The following is a 25781-nucleotide window of genomic DNA, read 5'->3' on the forward strand; positions in this document are numbered from 1 at the left end:
AGCAGCTCAGCAGGGGCTGGTGCCATTTACAGAACAGAGATGGCACGGACAGAGCCCATGGAGAAGGAGGAGGAAAAAGAGAGTTTGGCTTTGGGTTTTTTAAGACAGGGTCTCTGGCTCTGTCACCCAGGCTGGAGTGCATTGGTGCGAACATAGCTCTTTACAGCCTCAAACTCCTGGGCTCAAGTGAACCTCCTGCCTCAGCCTCCCATGTAGCAGGACTACAGATCCTACAGATGCACATCACCATGCCTAGCTTTTTTTTTTTTTTCTTTTTTTTTTGTAGATAGGGAGTCTCACTGTGTTTTCCAGGCTGGCTTCAAACTCCTGGCCTCAAGTAATCCTCCCACCTCAGCCTCCCATAGCACTGGGATTACAGCCATCACCTAGCACTCCAAGCCATGAATTTGGCTTTGGATTTAACAAGGTTGAGGTGTTCATGAGTTGACAAGTGGAAAAACAAGAAAGAAGTTGAGTGTTTAAGACTGCTGTTTGAAGGAGACGTCTAGCCTCAAGACAAAATTCAGGACTCATCAGCTGAGAAATGACACAGAAAATTATGCAAATGGATGAGCTCAGCTAGCAAACAAGTCCAGAGAGAGCAGCACTAGGCTATGTACCTAGCCTAATGCCGCCCCGCTCCTCCCAATCCCTGTGTTATGCTGGAGAGGGTTCAGCCTCTGGTGAGTTTCACCAAACCCCCACATCTCTTTCTTCTGAGACCTTCTCTAAAATCCTCTCTTTTATACTTAGTGAAATGGGATTCTCTTTTTCCCATCCAGCTTAAGCAAAAACTTTTGACTATGAGGGGAATGAGGATGCATTTAGTATCTGTTCTGCACGGCTAGTTCCATCAAAGATTTCTCATTATTCATGCCTGGCAGTCTCGTTTTCTTCTTTTGCCTCTAAGAGCACAGTCGTAGCCTTAATTACTGACCTTTTCACCCTTCTAATATCAGCGATTTCCCCCATCTCAGTTCTCAGGAAGTTCTGTTCGCAGAATTATCTCCTGAATCCTCACCTGGGGATAGAAATTGTTCTCTGTGGCCATTTCTTCCCCCTCTAATTCTTATCAAAAAACATTAAACTCAAGCTCAACAGATCATGCTTCTTGCTTCTCTCTCTCTCCAGCCTGTGGGTTAACAGGTTTGCAGCCTTTGCAGAGAAGACACCAAATTCTCAGGAGGCCAGAGTTTCCAAGGGTACTGGTCACTCTTGCTCTCTTTCTCCTGCTCAAAATTCAGCACTAGAGAGTGTTACACCACGGCACCTGCAGAGGAGTTCATCTGACTCTAGGGACTACAGAGGAGAGAGATGGACCAACTAACAGGCATTCAGAAAATGACTACCACAAGGGGGAAGAAAATGAAAGTCAAACCAAATAAGCAATGGTCAAAAAGAAAAAAAATCTAGAGGCCAGCTGCAGTGGCTCACACCTGTAATCCCCGCACTTTGGGAGGCTGAGGCAGGTGGATTACTTGAGATCAGGAGTTCGAGACCAGCCTGGGCAACATAGTGAAATCACGTCTCTACTAAAAATACAAAAATTAGCCATGTGGGGTGGTGGGCACCTGTAATCCCAGCATTTTGGGAGGCTGAGGTGGGTGGATCACCTGATGTCAGGAGTTTGAGACCGGCCTGGCCAACATGGTGAAACCCTCTTTCTATTAAAAAATAGAAAAATTAGCCAGGTGTGGTGCCAGGTGCCTGTAATCCCAGCTACTTGGGAGGCTGAGGCAGGAGAATTGCTTGAACCCAGGAGGCAGAGGTTGCGGCAAGCAAAGATTGCACCACTGCACTCCAGCCTGGGCGACAGTGAGAGTTTGTATCAAAAAAACGACAACAAAAAAAACCTAGAGATGTCCATCCAGGCTGAAGAGAATATTCCAGAGCAGAGGTTGGGATACTATGGCCCATGGGCCAAATCTGATGTGCTTGTGCATGTTTTTGTCAATAAAGTTTTATTGAAACACAGCCATGCCCATTTGCTACATTTTGTCTATGGTTGCTGGATTAGGCTGTTCTTTCATATTATACAGAAATACCTGAGACTGGGTAATGTATAAAGAAAAGAGGTTTAATTGGCTCACAGTTTTGTAGGCTGTATAGGGAGCATGACACTGCCATCTGCTGAGCTTCTGCGGAGGCCTCAGGAAACTTACAATGATGGCAGAAGGTGAAGCAGGAACAAGAGAGTGAGGAGGGAGATGCTACACACCCGTAAACAACCAGATCTTAAAAGAACTCACTCACTATTGCAAAGAGAGGACCAAAGGGATGATGCTAAATCATTCATGAGAAATCCACCCCCTTGATCCAATCTCTTCCCACCAGGCCCCACCTCTAACCCTGGGTATTACATTGCAACATGAGATTTGGGCGGGGACACATATTCAACCTATATCAGCTGCTTTCATGCTGTGGGTGGCAGAGTTGAGTAACTATTACAAGAGACTGTATGGGCCACGAATTCTAAAATATTTACTATCTGGTGCTTTCAAGAAAAAGTTTGCAAACTCTGCTCTTGAAAAGGAAGGGAAGGAAGAGGGAGAGGAGGAAGGCAGGAAGGAGCGGAGAGGGACACGGGGCTGTATTCAAACATCTGTTGTTAAGAAAGAGAAATTCAATTTCTTTGGCATGGCCAAAGTTATCAAACTAGGAACACTCTATTGAAGTTTCAGGACAAACACTGTGCTGAATATAAGGATGATCCCATCGGTAATGCCTAACCTTGTTTTTATTAACTTTGTTCTTACACTTTCCTTTTCTTTTAATCACTTATCCTTGTTTCTACCTGAATTGACTTTCTTTTAGCTAAGAGAGCTAGACAGACTTTATCTTGGCTTTTTCACTGGCAGCCTCTTCCTCAAGGACTTCACTTGTGCAAGCTGACGCTTAGCACATCTAAGAATGCAATTAACTGATAAGATACTGTGGCGAGCAATATCTGCAGTTCCCAGGAATTTTTCCGATTGATAATGCCTAAAGCCCCGCATCTATCACTTTGTAATAGTCTTAAAGCCCTTAGACCTAGAACTGTTTACTTTCCTCTAACAATTTATCCTTTTAACTTTTCTGCCTACTTTACTTCTGTAAAATTGTTTTAACTAGAACCCTTTCCCCTTTCTAAACTAAAGTATAAAAGGAAATCTAGCCCCTTCTTCGGGGCCAAGAGAATTTTAAGAGTTAGCCTTCTCTTCGCTGCCAGCTAAATAAACAGACTCTTAATTCATCTCAAAGTGTGGTATTTTCGGTGTTTTAGACATGAAGTCCTTGCCCACGCCTATGTCCTGAATGGTATTGCCTAGGTTTTCTTGTAGGATTTTAATGGTTTTAGGTCTAACATATAAGTCTTTAATCCATCTTGAATTAATTTTTGTATAAGGTGTAAGGAAGGGATCCAGTTGCAGCTTTCTACATATGGCTAGCCAGTTTTCCCAGCACCATTTATTAAATAGGGAATCCTTTCCCCATTTCTTGTTTTTGTCAGGTTTGTCAAAGATCAGATAGTTGTAGCTATGCGGCATCATTTCTGAGGGCTCTGTTCTGTTCCATTGATCTATGTCTCTGTTGTGGTACCTGTTGTTGTTTTGGTTACTGTAGCCTTGTAGTATAGTTTAAAGTCAGGTAGCGTGATGCCAAAAGCAATGGCAACAAAAGCCAAAATCGACAAATGGGATCGAATTAAACTCAAGAGCTTCTGCACAGCAAAAGAAACTATCATCAGAGTGAACAGGCAACCTACACAATGGGAGAAAATTTTTGCAACCTACTCATCTGACAAAGGGCTAATATCCAGAATCTACAATGAACTCAAACAAATTTACAAGAAAAAAACAAACAACCCCATCAAAAAGTGGGCAGAGGACATGAACAGACACTTCTCAAAAGAAGACATTTATGCAGCCAAAAAACACGTGAAGAAATGCTCCTCATCACTGGCCATCAGAGAAATGCAAATCAAAACCACAGTGAGATACCATCTCACACCAGTTAGAATGGCCATCATTAAAAAATCAGGAAACAACAGGTGCTGGAGAGGATGTGGAGAAATAGGAACACTTTTACACTGTTGGTGGGACTGTAAACTAGTTCGACCAGTGTGGAAGTCAGTGTGGTGATTCCTCAGGGATCTCGAACTAGAAATACCATTTGACCCAGCCATCCCATTACTGGGTATATACCCAAAGGACTATAAATCATGCTGCTATAAAGACACATGCACACGTATGTTTATTGCGGCACTATTCACAATAGCAAAGAGTTGGAACCAACCCAAATGTCCAACAACGATAGACTGGATTAAGAAAATGTGGCACATATACACCATGGAATACTATGCAGCCATAAAAAATGATGAGTTCGTGTCCTTTGTAGGGACATGGATGAAACTGGAAAACATCATTCTCAGTAAACTATCGCAAGGACAAAAAACCAAACACCACATGTTCTCACTCATAGGTGGGAATTGAACAATGAGAACTCATGGACACAGGAAGGGGAACATCACGCTCCGGGGACTGTTGTGGGGTGGGGGGAGGGGGGAGGGACAGCATTAGGAGATGCACCTAATGCTAAATGACAAGTTAATGGGTGCAGGAAATCAACATGGCACATGGATACATATGTAACAAACCTGCACATTGTGCACATGTACCCTAAAACCCTAAAGTATAATAAAAAAAAAAAAATGTGTGGCATTTTCTCTAACTCACTCAAGTAGAACATTTGGGGGCCCCAGCGAGAAACGCCACCAGAGTTGGGCTCGCTCCGGGCTCTCCCGGAAGGATGGCCGGCTTGTAGGGGGTGTGCCACCTGAAAAAAAATTTTCGGGTCTCCGAAAGGTGACCGTCTTCCAGAGGAGAGCGGATGGACTACTGTGTGAGTGCCCATAAAAATTCCACCTCTGAGTCCTCAACTTCTGACCCCGAGGCCAGGTAGGTCAGATTTGACTTCAGTTCTAATAAGAGGGAAGCGGCCCTGGTGAGGGCGTCCCTTTTTTGACTCTGCCCGTTTCTCTAGGACGCTAGAAGGTAGAGCCCTGGTTTTCTGTTAGGCATCTCTGTGTCTCTGTCTAGGAGGGGAGTGGCCCTGACAGGGGCCCCCCCTTGACTCATTCCACATCCCAGGATGCTGGAGGACTGAGTCCTGGTTTCTGGCAGAGTGGTCACTCTCTCTCTCTTTTTCTATCTCTCATCTTTCTCTTGTTCAAGTTTCTTGAAGAATCTCCAATAAAGAAAAAAAAAAGTGTTATAAAGTCTGTGTGAATAATGAATGAATGAGAGAGGACAAGGGCTTGCGCTTGTCCTCCACTTTGTAGCTCCACGGCGAAAGCTACGGAGTTCAAGTAGGCCCTCGCCTGCCGTTCCGTGGCGACCTCATAAGGCTGAAGGCAGAATCAGGCATAGCTCGATCTGACCCGGAAGTTTATACCGGCCTGCCAATGCTAAGAGGTGCCCAAGTCCCCTCAGGGGGAGCGGCCAGGCAGGCATCTGACTGATCCCATCACAGGAACCCCTCCCCTTGTCTGTCTTAAAAAAAAAAAGGAAGAAACTGTCATAAGTGTTTACTTGCCCTACAGTCAATTGTTTGTTTTATGTTTATTGTTCTGTTCAGTGTCTATTGTCTTGTTTAGTTGTCAAAGTTTTGCATGTCAAGACGTTGATATTGCCCAAGATGTCTAAAGTAAAAACTTCTTCAAAGTCCTTAGTGCTGATTTTTTGTCACAGGAGGTTAAATTTCTCATCAGTCATTTAGGCTGGCCACCACTGTCCTGTCTTTTCCGCCAGAAGCAAGTCAAGTGTTGTTACAAGAACAAGTGTGAAAAACATTTGCCTGATTAAGATTTCTAGCACCATGAAAGTTGTGAGTATTTAGATTGTCATAGCCCACGTCCAAGTGATTAGACCTCCTGTAAACTAAACCAGTAGTAAGTTCAAAACAGCCACCCTGCAGATTTCCTTGCTCACCTCTTTTGTCATTCTGTAACTTTTCCTGTGCCCTTAAGTAGAACACTGTGTAAAGAAACGTACGCCCGTACTGCTTTACTTCGTTTAGATTCTTACTGTGTTCCTCTGTGGCTACTCTCCCATCTAAAAAATGATCCAAGTAGTCCTTTTCCGCCTTGTCCCTGCCCCCTACCCTGCACATCTCGTTTTCCAGTGCGACAGCAAGTTCAGCATCTCCAGGACTTGGCTCTGTTCTCACTCCTTAAACCCTTAAAAGAAAAAGCTAAGTTTAAGCTATTTGCCTTTAAGTCATAAAGACACCAAAAGTATTTAAAATGCAAATCTAGAAGAAGAATAATGCCTAGATCAAACTGACGCAGAAGATCTCAGGCTGGCTCTAGTCCTCCTCCTTCAATCTTAAAGCTGCAGTAATGTAGCAGGTAGTATTAGCTGTTGTCGTTTTTCTGATCTTTCTAGTCATGTTGATTCTGTTCTTTAAATACTCCAGTCCCCCAAGAAATAAGTTTCTCTGTCCATGCTAAGTTTAATATCTACGCTCAAATCTTATTAAATTGCCTACAAAAAAAAATAAGAAACACTTCCTCCCAGCCTTGTAAAAGTTAAAGCTCTCTCCAATGTATGCTGCAGAATTCTCCTCTCAGTTTCTCAGAGGATTATAAAGTCCGCCTTAAAAAACGCAACCTCCAGACACTGTGCAAAATAAAATGGCCAAAGTTTAACGTCAAGTGGCCCCCTGAAGGGTCATTGGACCTCACAATTGTTCAAGCTGTGTGGCAGGTTGTTACTGAAACTCCTAGCCACCCTGATCAGTTGCCCTACATTGATCAATAGCTAAGTTAATCAGGAGCCCCCCTCCACAGCTCCGCTCATGCGTCACGCATAATTCTACCTCCAAGGTCCTCCTAATCCAGACCGCGTTTTCGCCTCAACCATCACCCGGTTCAGCTCCCCCGTACTGCCTCCCTCTGAAGAAGAGGAGAGACTCCCTCACCCAGTCCCACCGCCTTACAACCAACCTGCTCCCTTAAAGTTATCCCATGTCTCCTCGACGATGTCCCCTGTAGGCTCGCCACCCATTGCCTCTCAATCACGACCGTGGCAGGAAGAAGTACCCCCTCTACTACCACTGAGAGAGGTACAAGTCCCTCCAGGTGACGAGCGCTCAGCCCCCTTCTTAGTTTGTGTCCCTTTTTCTACTTCTGACTTATATAATTAGAAAAACCCATAATCCGGACTCACCCGCCCACCTAAGATGATTGCCAACAGCTCCTTTTAACCCTTTTCACCTCTGAAAAGAAAGAACATATCCAAAAAGAAGCCAAAAGGTACTTCCTCACATCAGCCAATGGACCGGAAGAAGAAGGTTGAGACCCCCTTGAGGAGGTTTTTCCTTCTACCCGGCCTGACTGGGACCCAAATTCCTCAAGTAGAAACGGAGCTTTAGACGATTTTCACCAGTATCTCCTCGCAAGTATTACAAGAGCCACTCAGAAACCCATAAACTTGTCTAAGATGACCGAAGTTGTCCAAAGGCCCGATAAGTCACCAAGAACGTTTTCAGAGCGCCTCCAGGAGGCTTATCGGATTTACACCCCTTTTGACCCGGCAGCTCCCGAAAATAGCCGTGCTCTTAATTTAGCATTCGTGGCTCAGGCAGCCCCGGATATGAAAAAGAAACTCCAAAAACTAGAAAGATTTGCTAGAATAAGTATCAGTCAGCTTTTCAAAATAGCCCAAAAAGTTTTTGACAATCAAAAGTTTAAAAAATAAAAACAAGCAACACAGGCAGTGGAAAAGGACACTGATAGAGCATTCAAAACACAAACAAAAATCTTAGTGGCGGCTATGCAAGAAGTACAGAATGAAATAGCCCGTTAATTTAGCATTAACTGAAGCCCCTGCTTTAGCCCTCCCTAATATCTCCATAAAAGCCAAGGAGTTGCTAAAGAAGTGCTAACTCAGACTTTAAGACCCTAAAGATGCCCAGTGGCCTATTTATCTAAGAGGCTAGATCCTGTGGCCTCTAGATGGCCAAGTTGTCTGCAAGCCACAGCGGCTACAGCAAGCCTAGCCCAAGAAGGTTATAAGTTAACTCTAAGCCAAAATTTAAAACTTACAGCTCCTCATGCTGTAAAGACCTTACTACGAAGTGCTTCTGGAAAATAGATGTCAAATGCTCGCGTCTTGCAGTATCAAAGTTTACTATTAGATCAGCCTCCTTTGACTGTCTCTCCCACAAAGTGTTTAAACCAGCTACGCTACTTCCTGACTCAGACTCCACTATTCCTGTTCATGACTGTCAAGAACTGTTAGAAACGATCGAAACTGGCCTATCTGATCTTCAAGATGTGCCCCTAGAAAAGGCAGATGCCACCGTGTTCACAGACAGTAGCAGCTTCCTCAAGCAGGAAGTATGAAAAGCCAGTGCAGCTGTTACCACGGAGACAGATGTGTTGTAAGCTCAAGCTTTACCAGCAAACACCTCAGCACAAAAGGCTGAATTGATCGCCCTTACTCAGGCTCTTCGATAAAGTAAGAATAAACATATTAACATTTACACTGACAGCAAGTACGCCTTTGCTGCTGTGCACGTACATTAAGCCATCTTCCAGGAAAGCAGGCTACTCATCTGAGCAGGTAGCTGTGATCCACTGCAAAGGACACCAAAAGAAAACACGGCCGTTGCCCATACTAACCAGAAAGCTGATTCAGCAGCTCAGGCCGCAGCGAGACTTTCAGTCACGCCTCTAAACTTGCTGTCCACGGTCTCCTTTCCACAGCCAGATCTGCCTGACAATCCTGTATACTCAACAACAACAAAAAGCTGGCTTCAGATCTTACAGCCAATAATAATCAGAAAAGTTAATAGATTCTTCCTGACTCTAGAATCTTCGTACCCTGAACTCTTAAAGAAACTTTAATCAGTCACCTACAGTCTACTACCCATTTAAGAACAGCAAAGCTACCTCAGCTCCTCCAGAGCCATTTTAAGATCCCCCATCTTCAAAGCTTAACAGATTAATCAGCTCTCCAGTGCACAACCTGCACCCAAGTAAATGCCAAACAAAGTCCTAAACCCAGCCCAGGCCACTGTCTCTGAAACAAGTCGCCAAGAAAAAAGTAAGAAATTGACTTTACAGAAGTAAAACCACACCAGGCTAAGTACAAATACCTTCTAGTACTAGTAGACACCTTCTCCAGATAGACTAAGGCATTTGCTACCAAAAACGAAACCACCAACACAGTAGTTAATTTTTACTCAATGAAATCATCCTTCAATATAGGCTGCCTGCTGCTATAAAGTCTGATCATAAACCAGCCTTCACCTCGCCTATAGCTCAGTCAGTCAGTAAGGCGTTAAATATTCAATAGAAGCTCCATTGTGCCTATCAACCCCAGAGCTATACGCAAGTAGAACGCATGAACCACACCCTAAAAAACACTCTTACAAAATTAATCTTAAAAAAAACAGTGTAAATTAAGTAAGTCTCCTTCCTTCAGCCCTACTTAAAGTAAGGTGCACCCCTTACCAGGCTAAGTTCTCACCTTTTGAAATCATGTATAAGAAGGCACCGCCTATCTTGCCTAAGCTAAGAGATGCCAAAATAGCAGAAATATCACAAACTAATTTATTACAGTACCTATAGTCTCTCCAACAGCTACAACATATCATCCTGCCACTTGCTCAAGGAGCCCATCCCAATCCAATTCCTGACCAAAGTCCTGCCATTCTTTCCAGCCAGGAGACCTAGTGTTTGCTAAAAAGTTCCAAAAAGAAAGACTCACTCCTGCTTAGAAAAGACCTCACACCGTCATCCTCACGACGCCAATGGCTCTGAAAGTAGACGGCATTCCTGCTTAGATTCATCACTCCCACATCAAAAAGGCCAACAGAGCCTAACTAAAAACATAAGTCCCCAGGCCTAAGTCAGTCCCCTTAAAACTGCACCTAAGTCAGGTGAAGCCATTAGATTCATTCTTTTATCTACCTCACTTATTTGTTTTTGCCCGTTACATCCTCTGTGCCTTCCTACTCCTTTCTCCTCACCTCTTTCACAACAGGACGTGTATTTGCAAACACCACTTAGAAGGCCAGTACCTCCAAGGAAGTCTCCTTTGCAGTTGATTTATTTGTACTGTTCCCAAAGCCAGCCCGTACCCACGAAAAGCAACACAATCTGCCAGTCCCAGGAGCAGGACGTGTCGACCTCGTAGCAAGATTCGGACACTCCAAGAGCCAAACTAAGTGTAGAAGCTCCAAAAGTGCAGAAAAAAAGACTCCAAAATATTGACTTTTACCTCTGTCCTAGAAATCACCCTGAGGCTAGCTGTCAAGGTACTTATCAGTTTTTCTGCCCTGGTTAGACATGTGTAACTTTAGCCACCTACTCTAAAAGATCAACCAGATCTTCAACTCTTTCCATAAGTCATGCTTCTCATCCTAAATTATTTACTAGAAAAAATTGTAATCCTCTTACTATAACTGTCCATGACCTTAACTCAACTCAATAGTATCATGGCATGTCATGAAGATTAAGATTTTATATCCCAAGATTTAATGTTAAGACTATGTTCACCATCCAAAAAAACCCTGGTCTCATAAAGCCCACCCAAGCCAATCAGGCCTTTAATTGATCTAAGTAACCCTATCTTCCAGAAACACCCTGACAAAGTTGATTTAACTGTTCCTCCACCATTCTTAGTCATAAAAGATACACTCCAAAAAGTGCAAGAAAATCTAGATAAGCACCAACAAGAACAAGAAAATAACATCCCCTAGTATCAAAGCATGTTCAACTAGGACCCAGAGCTAACTACTCTAATTACTAAGTTAGCCAGACTCCCTCCCCATCCTACTATTAAGTCAAATTTTTGGGCTTTGTATATTAAATAAGTTTTTTAATTTTGTACAACAATGCATAGCTTCTGTCAAACTTATGTATCTTAAGACTCAATATAACACCCTTGTTATAAATGAAGAATCAACGGTTGGATTCCCCAAAAACACAAGTGAGGAATGTAATGCCCAACCTTGTTTTTACTAACCCTGTTCTTAGACTCTCCCTTTCTTTTAATCAGCGAGCCTTGTTTCCACCTGAATTGACTCTCCCTTAGCTCAGAGAGCCAGACACACTCCATCTTGGCTCTTTCACTGGCAGCCCCTTCCTCAAGGACTTAACTAGTGCAAGCTGACTCCTGGCACATCGAAGAATGCAATTAACTGATAAGATACTGTGGCCAGCAATATCCGCAGTTCCCAGGAATTCGTCCAATTGATACGGCCCAAAGCCCCGCATCTGTCACCTTGTAATAGTCTTAAAGCCCCTAGACCTAGAACTGTTTACTTTCCTGCAACAATTTATCCTTTTACCTTTTTTGCCTACTTCTGTAAAATTGTTTTAACTAGACTCCCCTCCCCTTTCTAAACCAAAGTATAAAAGAAAATCTAGCCCCTTCTTCGAGGCCGAGAGAACTTTAAACGTTGGCCATTTCTTAGCCGCCGGCTAAATAAACAGACTTTTAATTCGTCTCAAAGTGTGGCATTTTCTCTACCTCGCTCCAGTAGAACACATCCAGCAGGCATGTAATCCACTCTAAAATGCCGTCCTGGGGTAGTGAAGATGATGTTGCTGGAAATATCCTTAAATGGCATGTGGATGAGTTCCCCCAGAGGCATACATGTTGAGCTAAACACTTTGCTGATGAAGGGTACAAGTTGAAGGGGTTTTGAAAGGCAAAGTGAGGTTCCTCAGAAGGCTGTTGCTACAGAAAGCCAGGAGGAGAAATTACATGGCCAGATAGAGTGGCATGACCATTGGATAAGGGCTTTTTGTTTCTTTTTGAGATGGAGTTTTACTCTTGTTGCCCAGGCTAAAGTGCAATGGCACGATCTCAGCTCACTGCAACCTACGCCTCCCAGGTTCAAGCGATTCTCCTGCCTCAGCCTCCCTAGTAGCTGGGATTACTGGCATGTGCCACCATGCCTAGCTAATTTTGTATTTTTTGTAGAGATGGGGTTTCTCCATGTTGGTCAGGCTGGTCTTGAACTCCTGACTTCAGGTGATCTGCCTGCCTTGGCCTCCCAAAGTGCTGGGATTACAGGCGTGAGCCACCGTGCCCAGCCTGGATGAGGGTCTTTAGCAAAGATGGAAGTTTTGGTACCTTGCAGTTTAATCTCTTCATTTATGTCCTCCTGAAATCTTCAGTAATAGCACTATTTTGTCAGTACTTCTGGGGTCGTACTTAGGGGGACTTAAAGGAGATGTGATGTGGCAGCCTTTGACTCAAGGGAGTATCATCCTAGCTCAAAGAGATCTGGGTACATGCCAGTTGAACCAACTCTTCTGAGGATGTGATAGATCCTGGGAGGCCACTCTGATCCTGCCAACCTTGAGGCCAGATGAGTCTTTGAAAAACATGGTTTGGCTTAACACCAGCACTTAGTCTAACACCCACCACGAATCTTGCTGAAGTGAAGCTATACAAATACCTTTTCAAAAGATTTCTTTTCATTCCAGATCCTTCTTAGAAATTCCTAAGGCTCAATGCTGTGTGGAAGATTCTAAGAAAGAAAATAGTTTCCTATCTTTCGGATTCCCCTGAGAGGGTCCAATCTGCAGAAAGTTCATTGCAATTTCCATCAAGGACACTGAGAACAAGAGTCTTATCCGGATTGGATCCTGGGAATTGAGAAGCTTCAGCAGGTGGGAAATGCACCCTCCATGGGCTCACACCCTTGTGGGCTATTTCAGTTACCTATTGCACCCTAAAATTAGAAAGTTTAAACCACCACAAGTCATTATTGCTCGTGACCCTGTGAGTTGCATGGGGACTTCCTGGCTAGTTTAACCTGGGTTCATTTGTGTGGCTACCTGTAGTTGGAGGGCCAGCTGGGCCGAACAGGATGGCCTCACACATGTGCCTGGCAGTTGGCGCTGGCTGTCAGCCGGGGAACCTTGTTTTCCTCCATGTGGCCCCTTGCCCTCCAGAGCCCCTCTCCAAATGGCCCTTTAAGCAGGATAGCCAAGGCTTGCTTGGTGCCAGCATCCAAGAGGGCAAAAATATGGAAACTACGAGAGGGCTCTCAAGGCCTAAGACTATATGCACCCCAAAAATCTGAGGTCTCAATTCAGAAAGTTTATTTTGCCAAGGTTGAGGATGCACGCCTGTGACACAGCCTCAGGAGGTCCTGACAACATGTGTCTAAGGTGATAGGGACACATCTTGGTTTTATACATTTTAGAGAGACATGAGACATCAATCAATATGTGTAAGATGTACATTGGTTCAGTCTGGAAAGGCGGGACAACTCCAGGTGAAGGTGAAGGTGAGACAAGTCGAAGTGGGGAAAGGGCTTCCAGGTCACAGATAGTTAAGAGACAAATGGTTGCATTCTTTTGAGTTCCTGATTAGCCTCTCCAAATGAGGCAATCAGATATACATTTATCTCAGGGAGCAAAGGGGTGACGGAATAGAATGGGAGGCAGGTTTCCCCTAAGCAGTTCCTAGCGTGACTTTTCTCTTTAGCTTAGTAACTTTTTTTGTGGGGGAGGGGGGTGTGGACAGAGTCTCGCTCTGTTACCCATGCTGGAGTGCAGTGGTGCGATCTCGGCTCACTGCAACCTCCAACTCCAGGGTTCAAGCAATTTTCCCTGCCTCAGCCTCCTGAGTAGCTGGGATTACAGGCGCCTGCCGCCACACCTGGCTAACTTTCATATTTTTTAGTAGAGACAGGGTTTTGTCATGTTGGCCAGGCTGGTCTTGAACTCCTGACCTCAGGTGATCTGCCCGCCTCAGCTTCCCAAAGTGCTGGGAACTCCTGACCTCAGATGATCCGCCTGCCTCAGCTTCCCAAAGTGCTGGGATTACAGGCATGAGCCACCAAGCCCAGCCTAGCTTAGTGATCTTGGGGCCCCAAGGTTTATTTTCCTTTCACGGCTAGAAGTTGGTCACCATCACTCTGGCAGCATTCCACTGTCCAAAGCAAGTCCTAGGCAGCCCACATTCATGTAGAGGAATATAAACTCTACCTCTTAAAGGAAAGATTGGTTCAATTACACGACACGAGCATTTGCAGAACGTTGTACCCATCTTTGGAAACTACCACACACACTCACACACACACTCACACACGCACGCACACACACACCTTTACATGCAACCCTCCCTTGGGGTGCCTCTACTTCAAGGCAGAACCAAAACTTGCCAGTACTCTACAGAAGAAAAGTAGTGTCCTAAATGCCAGTTCTCTTCTTACTCAACTTCAGCCTCATTATAAGCAGATTCTAACTGTTAATGTCTCTTGAGAAACATTGTAATTAATCTTTGGAATTTAAGAACGTGAATTCATAGCAGTAACCTGTGAATGGGAAATACGCATATGGTAAGTTTTTCCTTTCTGATAAATCATGCTGAGGGAACCACAATGTAATTTTTTTTTTTTTTTTGAGACGGGGTCTCACTCTGTTGCCCAGGCTGGAGGGCAGCGGCGTGATCTCAGCTCACTGCAACCTCTGCCTCCCGGGTTCAAGCGATTCTCCTGCCTCAGCCTCCTGAGTAGCTGGGATTACAGGCACACAAGACGGGGTTTCACCATGTTGGTCAAGTTGGTCTTGAACTCCTGACCTCTGATCTTCCCACCTCAGCCTCCCAAAGTGCTGGGATTATAGGCGTGAGCCACCGGCTCACGTATACTGTCTGTAACTGTATATTGAAAGTTTCTCTCTTTTTTTTAATAATTAACAGGTTTAACAGAATGTATCTCCTAATCTATTCCTTTCACTGCAGACATCTATTGCCTTTTCAGCCTAGCAGCCCTCCCCTCTATAGAGACTCACCCTTCCTACTCCAGTCATGTGGCTCTCATGGGGGCTGCCGTGTTCTCACATGACTCCACCCCTCTGGCCTCAGTTGATTGGTCCAGGGATGAGCATCTGGCCTAAATTGGCCAATCAGAATTCTTCCCTTGAATATTTTTCCAAACTAGAACTAGACCAAGTTAATCATTCTCTGTGATGACAGAAACTGTGTGTAGTGAGAAATACAGAAGCTTTTGTGGCCACGTTTCTCACCTTATGGAGAAAAGGCTTGAGTAAGAAGAAATAAAGCCAGTATGCAGACAAAGCTAGAGACAGAGATGGAGAGAGAGATCTGATGGTGTCTCCATCCAGAGATGTAGAGAGAGATCTTGTGGTAAGCCCCCTGGTTTTTATCATTCTAGCACATGCTTGCTACTGCATACAACCAAGACTTTCACCTGAGGGCTTTCTCAAAGTCAGGCATGAAGTATGTCAGAAAAGCCACAGAAGCCAGGCACAGTGGCTCACACCTGTAATCCCAACACTGGGAGGCAGGTAGATCACGAGTTGAGGAATTTGAGACCAGCCTTACCAACATGGCAAAAACCCGTCCCTACAAAAAATAAAAAAATTAGCGGGGCATGGTGGCAGGTGCCTGTAATCCCAGCTACTCAGGAAGCTGAGGCAAGAGAATCGTTTGAACCTGGGAGGCAGATGTTGCAGTGAGCCGAGTTCACGCCATTGGAGTCCAGCCTGGGTGACAGAGCAAGACTATGTCTCAAGAAAAAGAAAAAAGAAAAGCCAGAGAGTTGATGCCCTGGGACCAGTCCTCAGCCAGTGACAGATGGGAGCCAGGCTATAAATGCTTCAATATCTTTGCCCCCTGGATGGAACAACTTTGAAATGTATTCCACATCACCTCCCAGAAGTCCCCAGTGGGGTCAAATCCTAGTTACCTGGAGTGATAAGCTGCTCATTGAAGCCCCCTGTGTGGCCTCCTGCCTTTCCATGAATCAGTTCCTCACTCCCCTATTGGTGTTCCTGGAATCATCTCCTAAATAATCCACTTGCAATCCTGTCCCTCTTTCAGGATCTGCTTGGGGTTGGGGTTGGGGAGTGCAGACCAAAACATGATCCCTTTTCCACTCCACACTAGTAAGATGAGTTTCTGTCACTGGCAGTCAAGAATTCAGACTATTACCTCCTTCTGAGATAATTCCTAAAATGTATTTGGGAATTTCCCCACCTCCACCCCACTGCCTATGTCATCAATATGTAGATTTCTTAACAAAGTTTAATGGTATTCTTTGATCAACCTCAAGTTTCACAAAACACACTGCACTTTCATAAGGGCTCCCCATGACTGACAGAGAAGCCGTTCAAAGGAAAGGAAGTGTCAGAGATGGCTCTGCTAGATTCACGTATTTTTCAGTAGAATCTCGGTCAGGATGGTGTGGTCGGGAGATACTTCTGGAGCTCTGGGACCCACAAGCCTGCGTGTCCCATGGTGGAGTATTAGGTCAACTTGAAAACATAGTGGCAGAGGAGGCTTCCTCCCTCCCATGCAGTTCATCCTCCACCACACCCAACGTGCTCAATAGATATTGGTTAAATGAATAATGGGGCCGGGCATAGTCGCTGATGCCCGTAATCGCAGCACTTTGGGAGGCTGAGGCAGATGGATCACCTGAGGTCAGGAGTTCAAGACCAGACTAGCCATGGAGGCAGGAGAAGCACTTGAACCTGGGAGGCAGAGTTTACAGCATGCTGAGATGGCACCACTGCACTCCAGCATGGGCAACAGAGTGAGACTCAGAAAAAGTAATAATAATGGATTTATTCCTCCAAACTGCAACTCACCAAAAGACCAACACGCATCACAGTGTTGACCATAATCACCACAGTGACGACAATAAATATCATCAACTCTCGAGCCAGCCACCTCCACTAAATCTAGTGGATCACATCTGGTGTTTCACTTTGGGGACGTTTTAGTGGTCATGGTAGATTGTTGCCTGACTGCTGGGCTGTTTCTACCATGTTTCAGGAATATAGAGATGTGTACAGATGACCCCTAAAATTAATTACTATGCAATTCTCAAAGAGCCAAACTGTACCCCAAAAGCTATTGGAATGAAAAAAAAAAAGTTATGATTCTCAAAGAGACAAACTAGATAGTAAAAGCATTTATGTTCCCTTGGAGAATCTTCCCACCAAGGACTCAAAGTTGTCTCCAGACCAGGGAATGCCTGGGGCCTTGGACGTTCCCAATTCTGGTATCACATCCCATTCTCCTTTAGGTCCAGTTTTCTCAGAGGAGCATACATTGTCCATTGCCCCCAAGGGTATCCAAGGACACAAACTGAAGACAATAGTGCTTCATTGTCTCTCAGTCATCTGTCTCTCCCACATGCTGGAAGGAGAGCCAAGTCCAATTTATCCAATTACAAAATAGCAACATTGGCATCATGAGATCAGCTAACAAAATTTTCAGAGGCAATCTATCTTCCTACCAAAAGTAGCCAACATCTGTGGAGCTCATACCATGACTAAGGGTGAACGTAAGTGGTTTGCATGCTGCATGTATCAGGATGGACTAGGTTATGCTGCAGTAACAAATTAACCCCAGAGTCTCAGCAGCTTAGCAACCAAGGTTGATTTCTTACATTCCATGTCCACAATGGGTTGGCTGGGTATGGTGTGCTCCATATGGCCACTCAAAGACCTAGAATGATGGAAATTCTGCCATCTTAATGCAAGGATTCTCCCATAGTTACTGCACGAGGAGATGAGAGAATGAGATAGTTATTGTCAAGCCCTCAAAAGCTGTAGGCTAAAGGTGATGTCAGTGACTTCCACTTATAGAGCATTGGACCCTGGCATGGATCCATCTGACTACTGGGGGTCTGGGGAATACGGGGAGCACATGGAAATCCCATGAGCAGTAACCATTCCTGCCAGCATGCATTATTTCATCTGAAGCTCACAATCCCATGGAATATATAAGAGAGGCTTGGAGAGTTATGGGACCTGCCCCAAGGCATCATAGATAATGAGGTGCAGAGCTGAGCTATGACTCTGAGCCTGGCAGGATTCAAACCACTATGCTGCATACTCATTACAAAATTCTATGAAATTCCTTCACACAGCAAAACACCACACCAAGTACAAGTACCACACCAAGTTGTGCAAAAACAAAATAGAACTCCCTTGACACTTCACCCCCTCACCCACCCCCTCACCCACCCCACCCCGCCCCGAAAGAATCAACCTACGCAAATAACTGGAAGGAAATTCTCAGGCAATTTCGGCAGAGGAAATGGGGTTATCTCATCTGGGTCTCACATCCGACCTCATCAAGACAAGACCTTCCCTAAACTTCACCTGAACACCTGGACACACCGTCATGTCTTGTCGCTTCTTCTTACTGGAAATCCAATGATGATGTCTTTATACAATTTATAGGTCTTTCAATAAGTGCCAAGATAAATGTCATCTCTGTACCTGCATATCATTCAGAGGTAGGCAAGCTTCTATGTAAAGTGCGAGATAGTAAATATTATAAGCTTTGCAGGACTCATCTTACCTCCATCCTATTTTTTTTGTTTTTGTTTTACAATTTTTTTTTCTTTTTAGATAGGGTCTAAAAAGAAAATAAAACTTATCCATGTTGTGATATGGATGAACGTTAAAAACATGCTCAGTGAATGAAGCAGACATGAAAGGTCATATATTGTACAATTCCATTTATATGCAATGTTCAGACTAAGCTAATCGACAGAGATAGAAAGTAGATGAGAGGTTCCCAGGGGCTGCAGGACGGGGTATGCAGAGTGACTGCTGAATGGATATGAGGCTTCCAATTGAAGTGTTGAAAAAGCTCTGAAACTAGGTAGTGGTGATAACTGCACAACATAATAAAGGTACAAAATGTCACTGAATTGTACACTTTCAGATGCACAAAATGGTAAATGTTGCATATATTATACCACAATTTCATTCATTTATTTTAGAGATAGAGTCTCACTCCGTCGCCCAGGCTGCAGTGCAATGGCACAATCACAGCTCACTGCTGCCTTTACCACGTGGGCTCAAGCAATCCTCCCACCCAGTCTTCCAAGTAGCTGGGAGTACAGGTGAACGCTACCACACCCAGCTTTTTAAATTTTTTTATAGAGTTGCATCCTCACTATATTGCCCAGACTGGCCCAAACTCCTGACTTCAAGTGATTCTCTCATCTCAGCCTCCCAAAGTGCTGGGATAACAGGTGTAAGCCATCACACCAGGCAATTTTTAATTCTCACATGAAATTTTCAACTAATAAGTTCCTAGGTTTAAAAAAATGTCAATCAACATGGGGATTAGAGGAAAAAATAATTTTAAACAAGAGAAAAAGTTTAAATGAGATGATGTATATGTATACATTGCCTGGCCTCATGATCACTGAGTCCACTGCAGCTTTTTTTTTTTTTTCCAGACAGGGTCTCACTCTGTCACCCAGGCTGAGTACAGTGGCATAATCATGGCTTACTGCAGCCTCAATCTCCTGGGCACAAGTGATCCTCCCTCCTCAGCCTCTCAAGTAGCTGGGATTACAGGTACACACAACCACACCTAGCTATTTTTGTTGTTGTTGTTGTTGTTGTTGTATTTTTAGGTAGTGACAGGGTCTCACCATGTTGCCCAGGCTGCCATCTTGAACTCCTGGGCTCAAGCGATCCTCCCACCTCAGCTTCCCAAAGTGCTGGGATTACAGGTGTGAGCCACCATGCCCATCCTGTTGTAGCTCTTTTAATAGCACTGGTGAACAGTAATTTGCTCTCCCTATAAAAACAGGACATACTAAGCCAAGGAAAGCACCAATTTAGGTTGTTCTCACCAGATCTTCAAAATGTTGGAATTAGTAAAAGAGTCCAAAATATGGTTTGATTTTTTTTTTTTTTTTTTTTGGAGATGGAGTCTCATTCTGCCCTCCAGGTTGGAATGCAGTGGTGCGATCTCGGCTCACTGCAACCTCTGCCTCCCGGGTTCAAGCAATTCTCCTGCCTCAACCTCCCGAGTAGCTGGGATTACAGACATGTACCACCATGCCCGGCTAATTTTTGCATTTTTAGTGGAGATGGGGTTTCTCCATTTTGGCCAGGATGGTCTTGAACTCCTGACCTCAAATGATCGACCCGCCTCGACCTCCCAAAGTGCCAGGATTACAGATGTAAACCACCATGCAAGGCCAGTTTGATTTCTTACTGTGGTAAAATACATACAAAATCTATTATTTTAGCCATTTTCAAAGGAAAAACTCAGTGGTGTTAAGTGCATCCACCACATTGTACAGCCATTTCCCCCATCCATCTCCAGAACACTTTCATCCTCTCCTGCAAATATGCAGCACCTTGCTACACTGTAGGTTGTTTGTCCCACAACAGAGCTGGGCTGAACTATTAATGTGGACTTTGTTCAACAACGGACTAAAGAGGGAGAAGCCCATGAACTCTGTGAGGAGTGCATGACAGGTGCTCGTGGGATGACAGGGCTCGGGGCCCTCCAGCTGCTGCTGCCGCCTGTCTTGCTGGACGGCCACCCCCTCCCAAGGAGGAAGAGCATTCACAGCTGCTGCCGATCTCCTTCCAGGGCTTCCGCTGGGACTAGGACCAGGATGTGGACAGCCCCCCAACCTGGACCCTCTGGCCAGGGAGGGTGTCAAGGCCATGTAACTCACTCTGCCCTTTGTCACAATGACCTCCCCATCCCACTTCACCACCATTCCAGGTAAGCGCCACTCTGCCCATTTCACCCGATGCCCATCAAAGCCCCAGCATCCGTCATTCCCTGGGATAAGAAGCAAAAGCTCGGTGAGCTCTAGGGAGGCTGAGGCGGCTCCGGGGTCTCACTCTGTTGCCCAGGCTGTAGCTCAGTGGCATAATCACAGCTCAGTGGACCCTCAAACTCCTGGTCTCAAGCAGTCCTCCCTACCTCACGCTCCCCAGTAGGTGGCGATACAGACAAGCCACCACATCTAATTTTCTCATTTTCTTAGAAATTGGGGCAGGGGGTGTCTCACTATGTTGCCTAGGCTGGTTTTGAACTCCTGGTCTCAAGTGATCATCCCACCTCAGCCTCTCAAAGTGCTGAGATTGGAAACATGAGCTACCGTGACTGGCCGGATCTTTTTAAAAAAGGTAAATAAGTCCGGGCATGGTGACTCACCCCTGTAATCCCAGCACTTTGGGAGGCTGAGGCTGGTGGATCACCTGAGGTAAGGAGTCAAGACCAGCATGGCCAACATGGTGAAACCCCGTCTCTACTAAAAATACAAAAATAAGCTGGGCGTGGTGGCAGATATCTATAACCCCAGCTACTCAGGAGTGTGATACAGGAAAATCACGTGAACCCAGGAGGTGGAAGTTGAAGTGAGCCGAGATCATGCCATTGCACTCCAGTTTAGGCAACAGAGCAAGATTTTGTCTCAAAAAAAAATAAGTAAATAAAAGTAAGAAAAATAAAAAGGTAAATAACTAAAATCACTTTTAAAGAATTGTATAAAAATAATAAAACATTGACATTTACAGAGCTCAGTTAGATGAGGTGACTCATACCCTCCAATGGTGTCCTGATTCTCTTACATGAGAATTCAAATGTCTTTCTGTGGCCCAAAAGATCCCACACAGCTGGGCCCCTGGCCCATCTTCTGCCAGCCTCTCTAATCTCTCTTCCTCTCCTTCACTTCGCTGCAGATCACAAAGGCCTTTTGCCTGTGCCTTCTGCCCTGCTCCCTCCAGCCCCTGGGCCTTGGCCTGTGCTAGTCCAGTCCCTCCAGCACAGCAGCAGCATGCAGTCCAGTTGGGGAGACAGACACCAGACATCCAAACAGGCACATACATCCCGTGACAACTCGGGAGGCATCAAGGACGACAACGAGTTTTCCAGGCCCAGACTACAGGGGTAAAGTGGCTTCAAACTAGCGAGGGAGAAATGGGGTCTCTGAGCATGGGGCAGTTGAGCTGAAAGAGATCTCAGGGGACCAGAGCAAGGAAAAGTGTTCCAGGCAGAGGGAACAGCATGTGTGAGGTCTCTGAGACAAAGACCTGGTCATTTCAGAATCCCAGTGGCCACTAAAATAGAGGGATTCTGACCTAAAAAGGAGGGAGAGAAGGCTGCTGGAAAGCAAAGGACTCTGTGTAAGAATCATAATAGTGGGGGTGGAGCCAAGATGGCCGAATAGGAACAGCTCCAGTCTACAACTTCCAGCCTTAGTGATGCAGAAGACAGGTGATTTCTGCATTTCCAACTGAGGTACTGGGTTCATCTCACTGGGGGGTGTCAGAAAGTGGGTTCAGGACACTGGGTGCAGCACATCGAGCACTATCCCAAGCAGGGAGAGGCATTGCCTCACCCAGGAAATGCAAGGAGTCAGAGAATTCCCTTTCCTAGTCAAAGAAAGGGGTGACAGATGGCACCTGGAAAATCAGGTCACTCTCACCCTAATACTGCACTTTTCCAATGGTCTTAGCAAATGGCACACCAGGAGATTATATCCTGTGCCTGGCTTGGAGGGTCCTACACCCATGGAACCTCACACATTGCTAGCACAGCAGTCTGAGATCAAACTGCAAGGCAGCAGCTAGATTGGGAGAGGGGCACCCACCATTTCCTAGGGTTCAGTAGGTAAACAGAGTGGCTGGGAAGCTCCAACTGGGTGAAGCCCACCTCAGCTCAAGGAGGCCTACCTGCCTCAGTAGACTCCACCTCTGGGGGCAGGCCATTGCCAAACAAAAGGCAGCAGAATCCTCTGCAGACTTAAGTATCACTGGCAGTTTGAAGAGAGTAGTGGTTCTCCCAGCATGCAGGTGGAGATCTGAGAAGGGACAGACTGCCTCCTCATGTGGGTCCCTGACCCCCGAATTGCCTAACTGGAGGCACCCCCCAGTAGGGGCAGACTGACACCTCACATGGCTGGGTACTCCTCTGAGACAAAACTTCCAGAGGAATGATCAGGCAGCAACATCTTCTGGTCACCAATATCCGCTGTTTTGCAGCCTCCACTGCTGATACCCAGGCAAACAGCGTCTGGGGTGGACCTCCAGCAAACTCCAACAAACCTGCAGCTGAGGGTCCTGACTGTTGGAATGAAAACTAACAAACAGAAAGGACATCCACACTAAAACCCTATCTGTACGTCACCATCATCAAACACAAAAGGCAGATAAAACTGCAAAGATTGGGAAAAAACAGAGCAGAAAAACTGGAAACTCTAAAAATCAGAGTGCCTATTCTCCTCCAAAGGAATGCCTCTCCTCAACAGCAATGGAACAAAGCTGGACAGAGAATGACTTTGACGAGTTGAGAGAAGAAGGCTTCAGATGATCAAACTTCTCTGAGCTAAAGGAGGAAGTTCGAACCCATGGCAAAGAAGTTAAAAACCTTGAAAAAAATTAGACGAATGGCTAACTAAAATAACCAATGCAGAGAAGTCCTTAAAGGACCTGATGAAGCTGAAAACCAAGGCACGAGAACTATGTGACGAATGCACAAGCCTCAGTAGCTTATGCGATCAACTGGAAGAAAGAGTATCAGTGATAGAAGATGAAATGAATGAAATGAAGCAAGAAGAGAAGTTTAGAGAAAAAAGAATAAAAAGAAATGAACAAAGCCTCCAAGAAATATGGGATTATGTGAAAAGACCACATCTACATCTGATTGGTGTACCTGAAAGTGACAAGGAGAATGGAACCAAGTTGGAAAACACTCTGCAGGATATTATGTAGGAGAACTTCCCCAATCTAGCAAGGCAGGCCAACATTCAAATTCAGGAAATACGGAGAACACCACAAAGATACTCCTCGAGAAGAGCAACTCCAAGACATACAATTGTCAGATTCACCAAAGTTAAAATGAAGGAAAAAATGTTAAGGGCAGCCAGAGAGAAAGGTCAGGTTACCTACAAAGGGAAGCCCATCAGACTAACAGCGTATCTCTCAGCAGAAACTCTACAAGCCAGAAGAGAGTGGGGGCCCATATTCAACATCCTTAAAGAAAAGAGTTTTCAATCCAGAATCTCATATCCAGCCAAACTAAGCTTCATAAGTGAAGGAGACATAAAATACTTTACAGACAAGCAAATGCTGAGAGATTTTGTCACCATCAGGCCTGCCCTACAAGAAGTCCTGAAGGAAGCACTAAACATGGAAAGGAACAACAGGTACCAGCCACTGCAAAAACATGCCAAATTGTACAGACCATCAAGGCTAGGAAGAAACTGCATCAATTAACGAGCAAAATAATCAGCTAATATCATAATAACAGGATCAAATTCACACATAACCATATTAACCTTAAATGCAAATGGGCTAAATTCTCCGATTAAAAGACAGACTGGCAAATTGGATAAAGAGTCAAGACCCATCAGTGTGCTGTATTCAGGAAACGCATCTTGTGCAGAGACACACATAGGCTCAAAATAAAGGGATGGAGGAAGATCTACCAAGCAAATGGAAAACAAAAAAAAGGCAGGTGTTGCAATCTTAGTCTCTGATAAAACAGAGTTTAAACCAACAAATATCAAACAAAGAGACAAAGAAGGCCATTACATAATGGTAAAGGGATCAATTCAACAAGAGGAGCTAACTATCCTAAATATATATGCATCCAATACAGGAGCACCCAGATTCATAAAGCAAGTGCTTAGAGATCTACAAAGAGACTTAGACACTCACAAAATAATAATGGGAGATTTGAACACCCCACTGTCAACATTAGACAGATCAACAAGACAGAAAGTTAACAAGGATATCCAGGAATTGAACTCAGCTCTTCACCAAGAGGACCTAATAGACATCTACAGAACTCTCCACCCCAGATCAACAGAATATACATTCTTCTCAGCACCACACCTCACTTATTCCAAAACTGACCACGTTTGGAAGTGAAGCACTCCTCAGCAAATGTAAAACAACAGAAACTATAACAAACTGTCTCTCAGACCACAGTGCAATCAAACTAGAACTCAGGATTAAGAAACTCACTCAAAACCTCTCAACTACATGGAAACTGAGCAACCTGCTCCTGAATGACTACTGGGTACATAAAGAAATGAAGGCAGAAATAAAGATGTTCTTCGAAACCAATGAGAACAAAGACAAAACATACCAGAATCTCTGGGACACATTCAAAGCAGTGTGTAGAGGGAAATTTATAGCACTAAATGCCCACAAGAGAAAGCAGGAAAGATCCAAAATTGACACCCTAACATCACAATTAAAAGAACTAGAGAAGCAAAGAGCAAACACATTCAAAAGCTAACAGAAGGCAAGAAATAACTAAGATCAGAGCAGAACTGAAAGAAACAGAGACACAAAAAACCCTTCAAAAAAATCCATGAATCCAGGAGCTGGTTTTTTGAAAAGATCAACAAAATTGATAGACCACTAGCAAGACTAATAAAGAAGAAAAGAGAGAAGAATCAAATAGACACAATAAAAATTGATAAAGGGAATATCACCACCTATCCCAAGAAATACAAACTACCATCAGAGAATACAATAAACACCTCTACGCAAATAAACTAGAAAATCTAGAAGAAATGGATAAATTCCTCGACACCTACACCCTTCCAAGACTAAACCAGGAAGAAGTTGAATCTCTGAATAGACCAATAACAGGCTCTGAAATTGAGGCAATAATCAATAGCTTACCAACCAAAAAAAGTCCAGGACCAGATGGATTCACAGTCGAATTGTACCAGAGGTACAAGGAGGAGCTGGTTCCTTTCCTTCTGAAACTATTCCAAACAATAGAAAAAGAGGGAATCCTCCCTAACTCATTTTATGAGGCCAGCATCATCCTGATACGAAAGCCTGGCGAAGAAAAAACAAAAAAAGAGAGTTTTAGACCAATATCCCTGATGAACATGGATGCAAAAATCCTCTATAAAATATTGGCAGACCGAATCCAGCAGCACATCAAAAAGCTTATTGAACATGATCAAGTGGGCTTCCTCCCTGGGATGCAAGACTG

At 44.6% G+C, this 25781-nt stretch overlaps 1 long non-coding RNA gene and 1 pseudogene across 1 annotated transcript; one reads left to right on the top strand and one right to left on the bottom strand.

Moving 5' to 3' along the window:
- The window catches only part of LOC129487399 (small ribosomal subunit protein eS24-like), a 98954-nt pseudogene that overhangs the window by 43743 nt on the left and 29430 nt on the right, over positions 1 to 25781 (bottom strand).
- Positions 12493 to 22285, top strand: LOC134736462 (uncharacterized). Its single transcript, XR_010120475.1, has 3 exons — positions 12493 to 12673; positions 20400 to 20537; positions 21503 to 22285. It is a non-coding gene; the product is annotated as an uncharacterized lncRNA (long non-coding RNA).

This window comes from Symphalangus syndactylus, chromosome 1 (assembly GCF_028878055.3).
Source record: "Symphalangus syndactylus isolate Jambi chromosome 1, NHGRI_mSymSyn1-v2.1_pri, whole genome shotgun sequence".
NCBI classification, from domain to species: Eukaryota; Metazoa; Chordata; class Mammalia; order Primates; family Hylobatidae; genus Symphalangus; species Symphalangus syndactylus.